The sequence below is a fragment of the Poecilia mexicana genome, unplaced genomic scaffold, assembly GCF_051168715.1.
Source record: "Poecilia mexicana isolate PSO_F unplaced genomic scaffold, ASM5116871v1 scaffold_3, whole genome shotgun sequence".
NCBI lineage: Eukaryota > Metazoa > Chordata > Actinopteri > Cyprinodontiformes > Poeciliidae > Poecilia > Poecilia mexicana.
The window spans coordinates 3,655,536-3,672,608 of record NW_028263372.1 but is presented as its reverse complement, the minus strand read 5'-3'; the positions used below and the strand labels follow the sequence as shown (position 1 = coordinate 3,672,608).

Genomic DNA, 17,073 nt, shown 5'->3' with positions numbered 1-17,073 from the left:
ATGCAGCGCTATTATATTACTGACGATTAGACAAACATTTTCTGCCGCTGAGAGGAAACCACTGCGCATGTCCTGGAGCGCCACGCGCGAGTGAAAGGTGGGGAGGGGAGGGGGAGGGAGAGTAAAAGGTGAGGAGGGGAGGGGGGAGTAACAGAAACACATAGTTGCTTGGATTTTAATCGGTGCGTTTTGCATCCACTGAAAACAAAAATGTTAACAAATAAAGTGGACAGAATGCTGTACGTTTAGTGATATTTTCACAGTTGCGGTCTTGACTGGTCTTGAAATAAAATGCCGAGTCCTCAGAGCCCGAGACCGAGACAAGACCGAGACCAATTGCGGTCGAGTCCGAGACGAGACCGAGACCATCAAAAAATGGTCTTAAGACCGGTCTTAAGACCAAGACCAACTTCGAGTACCACAACACTGGTAACTGGTTAAATTGAACTGGACTATTGTTACTTGTGTGGGATCTTTATTAGCATATAGACACTTTTTAAGGAATTTAATCAACTTATTTGGAAATATTTGTAGTTGATGGAAGATTGAACCAGCTATTTGATGGAAGTTTATTATGTATGAATTATAATTTTTCCAACTACACTATAAATCACCTTTTGTTTGATTTATTTGTTTCTGGTGTGTTAAATAAACCCTGATCCTCCCTGAGTTTTATTGTTAGGTTTTCTGATAAACAGCCCTTTATTTTAAATATTGATTTAATATCAATATCATAAATCCTACACTATACTGCAGCTTGATGGGTAAATGCAGTTGTATATGTAAACATTAAGATAAATATTAATGGGAGATTAAGATATTAATTTAACAGTGAGTGTACATGGGGAACTATATGGTTTGTATTTGTTCTCAGACCTGTAACCAGTACACTGTTTAATCTTTCATTGTGTTTCAGAACTTTTCAAATGTTTATCATATTTCTAACTGGCACCTTCCTCACTTTTATTTTTTTCAGCTGTTGCTCTGCAGTTTGACCGAAAGCTGACTCTTGAGGACTGCAGCAAAATTGTCAAGAAGTGGCTTCATTATGCACCAGAATGAGAGGAAGACATCGCAAGGAATCAAAGTGACGCCAACCAGAGTCAAACTGGGGTTACCACAACTTGTACCGTTTCCCTACTTCATACAGTACAAAGCTTAACTTCATCGACTCTGTTCTTCTGTGGACAACAGACTGTTGTTTTGACAGTCAAAAAGGAGTCAAATATGTTTAAAGATCTGTCCCTCTTTTCTTAAATAAAATGTTAAATCAAACCCATGTTGTCATTTTTAAACTTTTGTACACAGTTTACGCATCATCTGCCAATAATCACTGTTTAACACCAGTGAAGAAACTTTTAGTGGCATGTTATGATGTAGACCTATCAGACGTAAAATGTACATAAATCCTTAGCTTTCATTCAATATAAAAACAACCCAAATCTGCATGTACATCCGCAGTCAAATGAGTGTTGAATCAACATTGATTCAATGTAGAATTAACACAAATCTGCATGCAGATCCACGTTCAGATGATGGTTGAATCACCATTGATTCCTAACTTATTCAATGTAGAATCAACACAAATCTGCATGCAGATCCACAGTCAAATGAGTGTTGAATCAACATTGATTCAATGTAGAATCAACACAAATCTGCATGCAGATCCACGTTCAGATGATGGTTGAATCACCATTGATTCCTAACTTATTCAATGTAGAATCAACACAAATCTGCATGCAGATCCACAGTCAAATGAGTGTTGAATCAACATTGATTCAATGTAGAATCAACACAAATATGCATGCAGATCCACAGTCAAATGAGTGTTGAATCAACATTGATTCAATGTAGAATCAACACAAATCTGCATGCAGATCCACGTTCAGATGATGGTTGAATCACCATTGATTCCTAACTTATTCAATGTAGAATCAACACAAATATGCATGCAGATCCACAGTCAAATGAGTGTTGAATCAACATTGATTCAATGTAGAATCAACACAAATCTGCATGCAGATCCACGTTCAGATAATGGTTGAATCAACGTGGATTCCTAACTGATTCAATGTAATATCAACACAAATAGGCATGTAAGTTGACATACAGATGATGGTTGAATCAACATTGATATAATGTCAGTTATGGTTGAAACCCTAACGTTGATTCAACATACAAGTCACCGACCACTTTCAATGTTGTTTCAATGTCAGCGTTCAACGTTGATTCAATGTTTCTGGCTGACATTGATTCAATGTTGTTTCAATCATTCTGTGCTATCTGGGTTGTTTTCGGCTCCGCCCAGAGAGTCTTCCGTGTCCCAGCTACCTTATACAAAATCTAGAGGCGAACTCCGGAGAGACAGCAGGCGCAAATCGTGACACCCCGGTGGCAGGTGTGACACCTGCCACAAGTGCCACTGCGTTCGGGACTAGCTCCCAGTGCTGCCGCTGCGTTCGGCTGACTTCGGCTGACCTCGGCATCTCTTACTGGCTCTTCCGCTGACACCTGCCACAAGTGCCACTGCTTTCGGGACTAGCTGCCAGAGTTGCCACTGCGTTCGGCTGACTTCGGCTGACCTCGGCACCTTCCAAGGGTTGCCACGACCTCATACTGGCACCTCCCACGCCTCACGGACCGCTCTCGCCTATTTTTGCTGACGAGATTTAGGGCGGCCATCTTATAGCGTTCGACCGCTCCACTCAGCGTTATATGTTTAACAGGCACAATGACGTATTTGAACATTTAATCTTTCATAACACGCTGTTTTGTTACTGGAAACCTTATACATGCAGCCATATTTATAAACAGTTGTATTTTTAAAGTATTTTTAATTGTATTATACATACTTCAGCATATTTAAATATGCTTAGTGGGGAAAACAATAGAATAGAAATAGAATATTCTTTGGTGACAGCTTCTGTGTAAGATTTAATATGAATGAATTTATAATTAATGAAAATAATGGTGGATCTGGCACAAAGTATTGCATTTCCTCTTAAGTATTCTGTTCCCTTAAAAAAAGCAAATATGCCCTGGTCTATTTTTTATACAGTCTCAAATTTCAGTTTCCAATAAACAGTCTCAGTGAAAACATGTTGACAGTTGCCATAAGCTGTCACTTGTGCCACGGGCTTCTGGGTAAGGTGCCACTTGTGCCACCTTACCACTGGGTAAGGTGACACAAGTAAGGTGGCCATGGGTGCCACAGGCTGCTAACCTCATTCTCTATCTGTTTCAGACAGAATGTAGCATATGAATAACTTTAGATCAAACAAATAGAAATAAAATATATCTTAATTACAACATAATTCTCATACATATTTAAATATACAGCCGGTGTTCAGACTTAAACAGAGAAAGACAACTCCTGCACTGTCAGATGGGACCTCTTCTGCAACAGCTGATAATAGCTACCACTAGGTACCTACCACTACAACTGACACTCGGTTGCCATGGTATGTCAGTGCTGACAAGCTCCTGTCAGTTCCGGATTATAATTATTTTCATACAGGGACCTTAATATAATGCTATTGATTATTAAACCGGGTAAGTTCACTAATATTGACTTATTAGTTAATATTAGTGACAGTGGCAACATGAGATATTGACAATTCCAGAGTGACATTATGTTCAGCCTGGTTCCATGACAGTGCACAGGATGTCATAAGTTATAGTGGCTGCCTGGTCTATTATCTAATAGACCAGGCAGCCACTATAACTTTCATTGTTTTTTGTTAAGATAATGCAATTTAAAAAAAAAAACATGTTATCATAATTTTCCAAAAATGCCTGTTAACCAGTTTTAAATAGTTATTACTTGTTTTCATTTATTAAATTTAATCCCCACTATTTTTCATTATTTGTTAAGTTTATTACAGATTTGTGTGGCATAAATGAAGGTTGCTTCTCTGTGTTTGTTTCTGGTTCTGTTCATTGTCTTCAAAGTTTTCTTATTCAAAGATGAGAAAATGACTAAAATCTGAGCTACAAAATGCATTTCAATAGCATTTTCAAGGCAGCAGGAGGACTTTCACTTTCAAGTTAAACCACCTTCAAATTTTTTTACACCAATATTGAATATTGATAAGTCAAAACACAAAGTATTTACACCTCAAAAAATTTGACAATGTGTGAATCTTAAGCAGCATTAAGAACAAGATTGTTACATATTTTTGGAAATAAAAATTACTTTGGGTTATACTTAAGATGAAAATGCTTTTTTCAAAGAAAATTGTGCTGCTTACATATTATTTTATTTGGCAGATATGTTTCAACATTTTTTCAAGTTTATGTCACAAAGTATATGCATAGTAATTGATTTGTCAATATTTATTAGCCATTGTATGTAAATACTTTAAACAGCAATTTGAAGTCTGCTGTAAAATTCATGTTTAGTCAATGTGTGAATTTACTACATCAGGATCAAATAACTTATTATTCCTCCATGAGAAATTCTGATCATTAAGCTTAAATTTATTTTTCAAACTTTATTAATTTCTACAATATGCGTTAATTAGCATAGCTTACAGAGTCTGATTATTATTACTATTATCCAGTTGCAACATTTGGCTTCCTGTTGCACCATGTCAGCCACTGTTCTGCGATATAAACATAGGCAAGGGTTGAATGTCATTTTGATTAAGTAAAAAGTCCTATTAACTATCAGTGATGTGTGATTAACCAGATGTGTCCTTGAACATAGTGACAGGTTCCACTGTAATAGTGACACTTTATAGTATATTCAATTGGCCATCTTGCTTGAATTAAACTCAGTCAAAAATATTAAAAGTGTTAAATGGATAAATAACCAATTACCATTTAATTTTTTTTTTATAAACACGCATTATAAGTAACACGTTTTCAAAAAACTGTCATTGCCATCCCCCAAAACATCGGCACCAGTTGTGACAGCTCTGAAACATCCTGGACACCTAACGGCAGCTCTAGTGGAAGCCAGACTCAGTTGTTATAAAGGTGCCGAAACCAATGGCATCCCTGATACCTGCTGTGTATTTGATTAATTCAAAGACAAAAGGAGTCGGCTGGATTATTCAGATGAACTTTAGTGAATAAATAGGATGAACGAATCATACATGATATACAAAACGTGTAGGAATTCAGCTGACATAAGTATTTCTGCGAAAAAAAACTCTTATTAAATTCTGTCTTCTTCGTCTGTCTTTAAGTTCTTCTTCTACTAGTAATAAAGCATCATGGGATATGTAGTCCATTTGCCTAAGTCAGTGGCAGCACTGGCAGCTAGTCCCGAAAGCAGTGGCACTTGTGGCAGGTGTCAGCGGAAGTGCCAGTACGAGGTGCCGAGGTCAGCCGAAGTCAGCCGAACGCAGTGGCAACTCTGGCAGCTAGTCCCGAAAGCAGTGGCACTTGTGGCAGGTGTCAGCGGAAGTGCCAGTAAGAGGTGCCGAGGTCAGCCAAAGTCAGCCGAACGCAGTGGCAACTCTGGCAGCTAGTCCCGAAAGCAGTGGCACTTGTGGCAGGTGTCAGCGGAAGTGCCAGTACGAGGTGCCGAGGTCAGCCGAAGTCAGCCGAACGCAGTGGCAACTCTGGCAGCTAGTCCCGAAAGCAGTGGCACTTGTGGCAGGTGTCACACCTGCCACCGGAAGTGCCATTAGTAGGTGCGGTGTCACGATTTGCGCTCGGCCCTGCTGGAACTCCGTCAATGTACGTCGCATGCGTTTTCCGCCCTGTAATTGGTGAATGGCTTTAGGTTCCGTATTCATGTCAACGCCCTCGGATTCTATTGGCTCTGACGGTTCGAAAGACATGTCAATCATCAAAATTGGCCAATGGGTTCCCGAGAAACTGCCCAGCGTAATTTTGAACGTCTGAATGGAGAATTGCATGATTTTACGCGCAGAGCGCATTGTTATTGTAATGTAATTGTGAGATATATTAGTTTTTTCCTGTGATTATATCATTTTGACAAATTAGTTTTCATTGCTATTTGCATTTTCATTGTTATATAATTCTATTTGAAATGTTATTGTGAGTTAATCTGTTCCATTTTCAGATTATTACAATTTGTCTATTTTTTTCTCTTTTTATGAATGAATGCAATGTGGATTTTTAAAAGGAACCTCCAAAAACAATTATTAGATGTAATTACTTATCTATGATAAATAATTATTTATTTTATGATAAGAATAAATGATTGAAACAGAACCTACAGAAAAAAAACAGAGAAAGTTCAAATGGCACAAATTGTGCCAAATTGTGCCAAAATGGCTAATTTGGAAGGTCCGCCTAGATTTTTATCAAGTAGTACCTCTCTAAAACTCATATGATTAACTTTTTTTTCATGAAACTTGGCACAGTAAAAGGTCAGATTGTGTACTGTTGTTTACTACAGGTTTTGGATTTCATCTGCTTGCTTTAAAGGAATCTTAATATATTGAACTGTTTTTTTTAGGCGGAAATATATATTTTTTCCTAATTTCTGCTGTGTATCATATTAATTTACTTTCCTCAGTAACATGAAGGGTGGTTTTTAGAGCTGTAATATATTCTCTAGGGTCTTACCTTTGTTTTGATACCAAAACAATTAAAATAAACTCTGTAGTTCTTGAGATACATTCAATTCATTTTGGGCATGTTATTTTCAGCCATATTTCTCAAAAACAGGCCATGAGCTTGAAAGGTTAAGCCCACCATTAAACTGAAAAAAGAAGAAAACAAAACTCAAGTAGCTGCTTTAAATATCAGAATATTATTTTTGAAGCCCAGTTAAAGCTAAATTGTGAATATAGGCATGGAGAGGGAATTGAATACATTCCCACTCCATGTCTATGTTCATCTGTGTTATGTGTATTTACTACAAAAATAAATAGGCTAAACAAAAACTGCTACTGTGTGTAATTAGTTACAAGGCTAATAATGCTGAAATATGTTAATAATTCGTAGTAGTAGAATAGCAAAACCGGTATCCACCGTTATTGATTTATACTTCAGTCTGCAAAAGGCATACAAATAGAGAAAAAAAAACTTCAGCAAAAAAAACAAAAAAAAAAACATGTTTGATTCTTTTTTTATATGTTCAGTTATTCAGAAACGAACTGGGTTTTTCTTTTTTTGTGGCTATAAATATATTATTGTTCTGTGGCTATAAATATATTATTGTTCTGTGGCTATAAATATATTATTGTTCTACAACAAATACTTGCTCTAGAAAACAGAATTAAAGTGCCAGTAAGCTGGAAAGATTCAAAGGAGACATCCCCAGTCCTCCATGTTACCTGCGTGACAGCTGTGATCGTGGGTTCATCTCTCTCTTCGCGAGGAAGCTGTTGACGGGCGGGGTCTGGGTCTCTCTTCCTCCGCTGGCTCACAACTTCGGTCCACCCGCTTCACCAGCTCTGCTTGCTGGGGGACAAGCCACGGCAAATTCAAAACACACGACAGACTGGGCACAAAGGCGCCTGTGTGATCACGCACGGCTGTGCATCCCCCAGCCCGCCCGGTGTCTCCGTCTCTGTCTGAAGCTCTGATCGGCTCTGAGCTGGGCCGGGCCTGGCCAGGCCGAGGCGAGCCGGTCCGTCAGAGCTACAGCGTTTCGGAATCCGACTGGATAAAACAGAGGCACACGCCCAGAACTTGCCCAGCCATCCATCCACGTTCCAGTCGGACCCGCCTCCCACAGCAATACAAAGAGGCAACGCGGACGTGGAGAGAATCCACATATAGCTCTCTGTGGGTTCCAACTAAACTTAACCTTATTTTCCAATTCCAACGCATTTATTTATTTATCTTTAGCCTTGTAATCCAGGAAAAAGACCCTGAGCATGCAGCCCAGCTACAATGATCAAAGCACAAGCATTTCTTGAGAATGTAACAAAACCAGGTGTTCCTTTGGAAAAATAAATGTTTTAACTATAAAACAAAAACTAATGTGTTCATAGCAGATTGGCTTGGCTATCAGATAAGATCATGCAGCCTCCTGGGTGTTTTTTTTTTTAACAAATGAAGAAATTTCCTGGCTGAATATTTTCTTTGTCAATACTCAGTCACAACAAGCAAACAAAGTATTCCTCATGATGCTGTTGTATATTCATATAGAACTCTCTGTTATACTAGGGAAATAAGCAGATCATCTGCAGTAGCAAAGTACCCCACTAGCCCAGATCCTGAACAGATGGCCAACACCTTCTCCCAGCCTCCAACCCAACATGGTGAACAGAAAATGGGGTTGCTTAGATGGGGTGTTGATGCATGTTGGCAGAGATGGAGAACTCTGTCTGCACCCCAAGAACATTGGTGTGATGGAGGGAGGTGTCTGGGGAAGGGGCCAAAATGCCCTTGTAAGCCCTCCTACTGCCCTGGGAAGATGCTGCTCAATTTAACAATAACTGTTTGGTTAAGATTCAGAACCAAAGGATCTGAATGTCAACAGTACTTAATTGTAGTACACCCACAAAAAATTTTGTGACCTGTTTTTGTGTTGCAAAATTACATTTTCTATCATTTCTGATCAATTTTACACCTTATTTACATTTTATCTTATTTTAAAATGCTTGGAGGAAAGGACTGATAAATGTGAGCAGCAGTGTGATAACTAATTGCCAAGAAACAAGTGTTAAGAAAAAGTATTTTGCAAAGCATGTTCATTTTTCTAACGTTAATAACTTAAGATTTGCAGATTATTTTGTGTATTCCCATATTGAAAGTAAAACTAAGATTGAAGTGATGAAGTCTTTAAGCATTACAATTTAGTGTTTTTTTAATATTGAGTACAGTCTGAGTCTATATGATTTACACTATGTCAGCATAGGAGTCTAATTTCTTATTCAATATCTGATTGATATTAAATATGTCATGATGTGATGTGGCTGACCTAAAAGCAGCAGGTAAAGATGTAGTGCGGTTTTGAAAATTTACTGAACAAAATAAGAGTTCAACTTACAAAACATGAACATCCAAGGGAACACAAAACAATCCGAAGCAAAACCAAAACTGAGACACGAGGAAATTCTAAGGAGCACAGGGGAAGTGAAGATCATAGAGACAAGCAGGGTAACAAGACAGACTGGCGAGTGATGACTGAGATAGAGGAATTTAAATACTGGGAGGAATTAACCTAACTAGATGAAATGATTGCAAATGTGAATTGTTGGCACAGGAGCTAGCTGAGGGGCACAGGGAAGCTAAGGAGATATACTGGGAAAGAAAAAAGGGAGCAAGCATCAACTTTTGGAGATGGCTAGAGCACCAGAGAGCTGAAAATACTTCTAATACGAAAGAAACACTAATTCTAAAAAAAACAACAAAAAAACAAAAAAAAAAACTGATAAACTAGAAGTGAAAAAGACATGAGGAAAAAACTTAAACAAACCTAAACAGAAACAAGGGTGATCTAACAATAATAAGAACTAAGGAATATAGAGCTAGAATAACTACAAGATTTAAACAAAGAAATAACCGAACTAGAATTACTATAAGAAAGATGGACATAGATTTAGACCAAAAGACTAACTAAACTTAAAGTAAAGGAGTAAGAAAAATAGAAATACTACAGGGGGAAGCTAGAAGGACATAATAACTTAACTGGAACTACTAAAGAAAGATATACATAAATCAGACATGTAAGAATAACTGAACCTAGGGTGATGAAATAACTAAGAAATAAACATTGCTAGAAACAATACCGGGACTCAGGCATACAAAAATAACAGAACCTAAGGTAACTAAAGAAAAAATGATAAGATAAGATGCAAAAGCAAACCCAAACCCAAAAATCCAGAGTCCTGACAAAAGGTCTGTTAAAGAGAATGTGGTAGAAGATAATACAGATTTGGATGTTATGAATAAGTTTATTTGTAGACACTGGAATGTATGGACATTTTAAAGCCCTCATATTTCAGTTATTAGAAACTGAAGAATAGGAATTGGAGCTCAGGTAAATGTTTCCATAATTCAAGATTCGGTAACACTTTATTTGAAGGGGGGTGAATAAGACTGTCATGACACTGTCATAAACATGACATAACACATGTCATGAACATGAATAAGCCTTCATGAATATTTATGACTGTTGTCATAAAGCGTCATTCGGTAAATTATGACACTTTTAATACAAAGTTGACATTATTCAAAATGTCTTTGTTATGACAGCTTGACATTAACCAAGAAATCTTTACTGTTTAAACTTTACCTTTAATAACATAAAGTTACCTCATTTTTAAAGTGCAATCAATAATACTTTTATAACAAATTTATATCATTTATGAACTAGAGAACCCAGCTGTAGTAGAACCAGATACCATGGCAGAGGTTCACAAAGAATTAGTATGGAACATCAAGAAACAACTTTTCAAACTCTCAAGCAACAACGTTTATCAGGTGGCAAAAGACATTGCTACTAATAGCCAGCACGGAAATGAACTGGACCCAAACGATGAAGAAAGCTGCATGGACTTTGTCATATCCTTTTTGCGGTCTTATGCCTTACTCGAGCGGGAAGACAAAGGTATGGGTTGGTTGCTGGATTTGAATGATTTGATATATAAGCTAATGAATGCTGATGCTACTGATAATTTTGGAGCAAGTGTGTTAAATGATGTTTGTGCACGTAATACACCTAGTCACACTCAGTCTGTAATAATCAAACAATCCACATCACAACCCCATGCTCACTTTAACAGTACAGTCATGCAGTCCAAACCTGACTCTATTTCCCAACCCAACACAAAAATGGGGTCGGTAGAAGGACTGAGACAGATGTATGAAGAACTGGGCGAAAAACTCCGACAGTATGAATCTATTGTGACCCCACCAATTCCAGTTTCTCTCCACCAAGTTGAGTCAGAGTTATATAACAGGCCACAAATGACCCCAGATCAACCTGTGTGTCTGAATGACCTCTCCTACCTGCAGTGCAAAGATTTCAAAGTACACGGTGGTCAGGTTGGAGATTAGAACTCTGACTTAAGCTACAACAACAACAGTAAACATACAGAGGCAGAAGTGGTCAGGGGGGTTTTGAGGATCATAAAATCAGGAGCCTTTAAAGACATGCTCGTGAACAAAGACTCAATCACTGTATCTGAGCTCAAAGGTTTCCTCAGGTCCCACCTTGGTGAGAAAGCATCGACTGAGATGTCCCAGGAATTGATGTGTGCCAGGCAATCAGACCAAGAACCACCTCAACAGTTCCTATACCGCATGATTGGGCTAAAACAGAAACTCCTTTTTCAAACTCGGCACACCAGTACAGACATCACATATGACCCCAAGACCATTCAAAAAGTCTTTCTCCATACCATATACCAGGGTTTAGGAATTAAACATGCAGACCTCCATCAGAGACTGAGGCCCCTGATTGCAAACAACCAAGTTACAGATGAGCAAATCCTCAGCCAAGTCATGAAAATCATGAGTGATGAGAATGAGCACCAACGCAGACTGGGCAAACTCCCTAGACAAAAGACAACACAAGCACAGTACCAAAGTTGAAACAGGAGGTGATTTCAACGACAAATCACAAGACGCAGCAGCAGACAGTAAGAATCTCCAGACAATAGGACAGCTCAGTGCTCAAGTTGAGGCCTTGACTCAGATGGTGGCTTCATTGATGGATCTGCATGCAGCTAACCCACAAGTGTCTCAGCCTTTAACTAGGTCAGCCCATATGCAACCACACCCTCCCTACCAACCATCCTCAAGCAGCCGGCCACAACCTCTGTTGAAGTAACCCGCAGCTCATATGAGGGGCAGGATGGCTTGTTGCCCTTTGTGTACTGAGCAGAACTCACAGGAGTGTAACCACTGCTTTACATGTGGAGAAGCAGGGCACAGGGCGATTGAATGTTTGAAGCGAGTCAAGCCGCAGGGAAATGAGACTCGGTCTCTGTTGAGGGACACCCAGAGACCGGTGAGCAATTCCAGTCCCGAGCAGTAGATCAATCTTCAAGTCAAATAGCAAGACGCCTCCAACAAAGACAACCTCATACACTCCTCAGCCAGAGAACAGTTGCCTGTAAAGCACCCCTGGTTGGAAAGAAAAGCCTGCTGAAATGCCTGCTTGGTGGCTACTCAATTACAGCCCTGTTTGATTCAGGGTTGCATAATTGACCAAGAATGGGCTGCCACTCACATCTCAAATTATACAGTGAGACCCCTTTCTGAGTTATTAGAGGAGGAACTCAGTGTCTATGCAGTTATACTCCATTCAGTGCCGTACAGTGGATGGGTGGAGCTCACTGTCAACTTAGCAGGAAACAATGACCCCAACCTGACCATACAGGCCCCTTTTCTTGTCAGTTAACTGCCCCTGCCCCAGCCTCTTCTCAGAGCCAATGTACTGGAGGAGATCATACAAAGGAAGGAGTCCTCAGGTGAGGGTACATCCAGGAACTTCTGGTTAAAGGTTGGATTGTGAAGTCTCAGTCACCATATGCAGCTCCTGTCATATGTGTCAGGAAGAAAGATGGGTCCTTACAACTTTGTGTCGACTACCAGCTCCTCAACAACAAAACCATACCTGACCGCCACCCCCTCCCTAGAATCCAAGACCTCACTGACTCCCTGGCAGGATATGCTTGGTTCTCGATTCTGGACCAAGGGAAAGTGTACCATCAAGGCTTTATTGCCAAAGGATCAAGGTACCTGACCACACTCACAACCCCATGGGGCTTGTACGAGTGGGTCCGAATACCGTTTGGGTTGTCGAACGCACTGGCAGCTTTTCAAAGGAGCATGGAGGGGATGCTTGATGAGCTGAGAGATGAGTGCTGCATCCCTTACCTCGATGATGTTTTGTACTTCTCAGGATCATTTGAAGAGCATGTGCAGGTGTTACACAGAGTCCTCCAAGCCTTGCAGCGCCATGGTGTAAAGCTGCAGCCAGAGAAATGCGAGCTCTTTCACAAGGAGGTCAGGTACGTTGGCTGGTTGGTGTCAGCGGATGGAGTAAGGATGGACCCCAAAGATCTTGAAGCAGTACAAGCACTGAAACACAAGATACTACAAACAGTTGGGGACATCAGACAAATGGTCGGGTTCCTGAGCTATTACAGAACATATGTGCAGGATTTTTCACGTATAGCCAAGCCCCTGTATGAACTGCTTCAGTCAAAGGCTGACACCTCTCAGCTTAAATTGCTGCGGGGGAAAACAAAAGGCCACCAGCAGTCCTCTCGAACCCCCATAGAGTGGACCAAAGAACATCAACAGGTCTTTGAGCAGCTCAATGACCAACTGACCAAACCCCGAGTGCTGGCATACCCCCATTTTGACCACCCTTTTCACACTTCACACCCAAAAAGGCCTGGGTGCGGTTCTCTATCAAGTCCAGGATGGAAAAATGAGGGTGATTGGATATGGGTCACGCACACTGACGCCAGCGGAACAGAATTATCACCTACACAGTGGCAAACTCAAATTCCTGGATTTGAAGTGGGTGATATGTGACAAGTTCCGTGATAATCTGTTCTATGCCCCATATTTTACAGTCTTCACGGACAACAACCCACTCACATATATCCTGAGCACTGCCAAGCTTAACGCAGTGGGTCACTGGTGGGTGGGGCAGTTGGCTGACTTCCACTTTGACATCAAATACCGACCAGGTAAAACTGTCATTGATGCCGACACCTTGTCGCAATGGCCACTGGATATAGACACCTTTATGGCTGAATGCTCTGAAGAACTATCAGAGGACACAGTCTGTGCTGCATGGGAAGGAAGCCGGAGAATCCAACAGAGAGATGTGACCTGGGTGGCAGCCCTCAACTTATTACACCCTAGCCAACCCCAGTTCGAGGGTCTGCAGACAGTCAGTCACGATGAGCTGGTGAGGGAACAAAGGAAAGACCCTGTCATTGGGAAAGTTGTGGAGTTGAAACAAGAAGACAAACTACTAACAGAGAATGAAAGAAATAAAGTTGATGGACACACGAGGAGGCTGCTGTGAGAGTGGGGCAAATTATACCTGGAGGATGACCTGCTCTACAGAAAGTCTGCGAGTCGACAGTCTCTGGTTCTGCCCACCACATATAAACAAACAGTTCTGACTCACCTCCACAACAACATGAGTCAAGTCGGCATTGAAAAAGTGCTGAGCTTGGCAAGGGAGAGATTCTACTGGCCTTTCATAAAAAGCAATATAGAGGAATACATCACCAGGAAATGCTCTTGCATCAAACAGAAGAAACCAGTCACAAATGAAAGAACTCCAATGGGAAGCATTACATCGACTTCACCCCTCGAGCTGCTATGAATCGATTTCCTTCACTTGGAAGCCAGCAGGGGTGGGTACGAGTACATCCTGGTCACGATTGACCACTTTACCAGGTTTCCCCAAGCCTATCCCACCAAGAACAAGGCTGGTAAGATGGCAGCTGACCGACTTTTCAATGATTTCATCCCGAGATTTGGGTACCTAGCCAAACTCCATCATGACCAGGGTCTGGAGTTCAAGAATGAGCTCTTTAAAAATCTCAGATGATTAGCTGGTGTGGCCCATTTAAGAACCTCCCCATATCACCCCCAGGGCAATCCGGCTGAATGACTAAATCGTACTTTACTGCAGATGCTCCGGACTCTGGGGGAGAAAGAGAAAGAGAACTGGAAGGATCACCTACCTCATGTGCTTCATGCCTACAACTGTACAAAGCATGAGGCCACAGGGTCCTCCCTGTACTATCTGTTGTATGGTCGACATCCTCGCCTCCCGGTTGACATCCTCTTTGGCCTCATAACAGACCAGGAGGCCGAAATCAAAGAACCAAATGGGTATGCCGAGAGCTGGGCTGGAAAAATGACAGAGGCATATTGGATAGCCAATTCAAACAGCCAACAATCCAGCTTAAAGGGAAAGACATACTATGACAAGAAGAGCAGAGGTGTCGTCCTTCAGCCTGGGGACAGAGTCCTGGTACGCAATCTCGGTGAACGAAGGGGCCCTGGAAAGCTGAGAAACTACTGGGAGCAGCAGATCTTCATCGTCAGAGAGCAGGTGGGTGACAACCCCGTCTACAAAGTCAGCTCTGAGGGAGGAGGTCGGCCAGTTCACACTCTGCACCAAAACCTACTGCTACAAGTAAATGACTTACCTATAGAGCCGGTCCAGAACCCGACTACAAGTACAACAGAGTCACAAAGGAAAGCCAAAAAGAGTTCAAATGACCTTCAGAACAGACATGCTGTATTGTACTCAAACACAGATGATTCTGACGAAGAGGAGGATGAGGAAATACCTCATTACTGGCTTCGAATACCTGTGGAGAGACCCAGACCAAACATTCACCCACCTGATCAAAATACTACCGATGTTTTCCAAGAGATAGCTGAGAGAATGAAACCAGTTTGATGGAAGCAATCCCGACCGAACCTGGACAGGAAGGAGAGCATGTCAGAAGTAGAAGGCAGAGGTCAAGTAGTGGAGATGAACAACATGTTGAGGAACTTCAGCCCATATTCCTGCAGGACATACATTCTGCCCCTCAAGAGGACAATACTCCTACACATGACACGGAACATTCAGTCTCCCTGAGACAGTCTACAAGAGAAAGACGGCCAAGATATACGTTTACTTACCCGACTCTGGGTCAACCAGCTTACCAGCCACGCCCCACTGTGAATGCAGTTGGAATCCAACCAATGCAGTGTATGCATCAGTGTTTACCCTCCCCATAGTTCCATCATATCCAACCACCACCCATTAGACCCTACCCTTACCTACCTGTTATGTATCCAACACACTGTGGATAGAACAACTGGGAAAGATAGTTGCATACCTGAACCACACATACATCATACATTACATATCCATCTACTGCAAAACATACACTGCATACACTGCATACTCACCTGGAGTGACCTGCAACACACAACACTACACATTTTTGTTTTGCAGTGTTTTGAAAAATGTAAGTTCAGTCAAGTTATTTTGGAGACTGTCAGGAGCCACCTTTGTTTGTTGGGGAGTTTGTGATACACCTTAAAGTGGGAGAATTTAATCATCACTTATTGATAGTCAAGAAAGTCTGTTTAAGAATATAAGCCACCACATAAATTATTAGGCCCGAGCAGCTAATCACCCTTGTGAATTTGAGCCCATTTTGGTCGTTTACAGGGTTCGCATTTGATCGAACTTGTCCTAGGGATTTTGATGGATCGGCTTCAAACTTGGTCTGTTGGTTCATAAGGCATGCCCGATTCAAAGTTATCAAATGTTTGCATTTTCGACCTTCCTGAAGGGGTGATACCAGGGGTCAAAGTTCACCGACTCACCAAGAAATATAAAACTTTTATATCTCCTACACAAAAAGCCAGAGAGACACCAAACTTTCTGTGTTTGATCATCTTTGAGTGCTCTACAAGATGGTATAGTGAAATTTTGAGATTTCTTAAGCCACGCCCCCTTAGAACAGGAAGTGTCATGTTTTACCGTGAATGGTGGCTATCTGACCCCTTTGACCTAATCAACATGAAACTGTGTCCAGAGACAGAAGACATGTTGGTGTGTATTGGATTCCAACCCCATCTGGCTAGGATGTAGCAGGTGGGCGTGGCTGCGTGGCGAAGTGACCTGTCAGAAAGTGCCCATACTTTTGCCTTTGAATTCCACAATTTTGGGTCCAGCTGCACAAAACTCACTAGGATGCAGCTTTGTCCTACCCCGGACAGGAATCCAGTGCAATATTTGGTGGGCGTGGCCTAATGTCTCAACAGCGCCCTCTAGCATGTTTTAAATGATCAGCCCCAAGCCATGCTTTATCTCAGAATTATGAAACTTGGTACACATGTGTATCTCATCAGGATGTACAAAAAAGTCTCTTGGAGCCATGGTCCAAACTCAACAGGAAGTCGGCCATTTTGGATCAAAGCCGCAATTTGCTCTATTTCATAGACGTCACATCTGATTGAACTAGTCCCACACCTTTTGAGATACAGACTTCAAACTCACTAAGCAGAGACTTGAGACGTGAAAGGTGAAAAGTTATCAAAAGAATTCTCGTAGATCAAAGCATGTGGGCGTGGCTAAGGGTCAAACTTTGGCTTTGTGCCATGAAATATTAGAATGCAATAAATTCTCCAGGACAGGTCAGAGCT

The 17,073-nt window shown here is 41.1% G+C and overlaps 1 protein-coding gene across 1 annotated transcript in view; it reads right to left on the bottom strand.

Moving 5' to 3' along the window:
• Nucleotides 1-8,377, bottom strand: part of dok4 (docking protein 4) — a 52,536-nt gene extending 44,159 nt beyond the window's left edge. The window contains exon 1 of the mRNA XM_088004060.1: nt 7,260-8,377. The gene's annotated coding sequence lies outside the window, so the exon portion shown is untranslated. The remainder of the gene's footprint in view (nt 1-7,259) is intronic.
• Between the last annotated feature and the right edge of the window lie 8,696 nt (nt 8,378-17,073).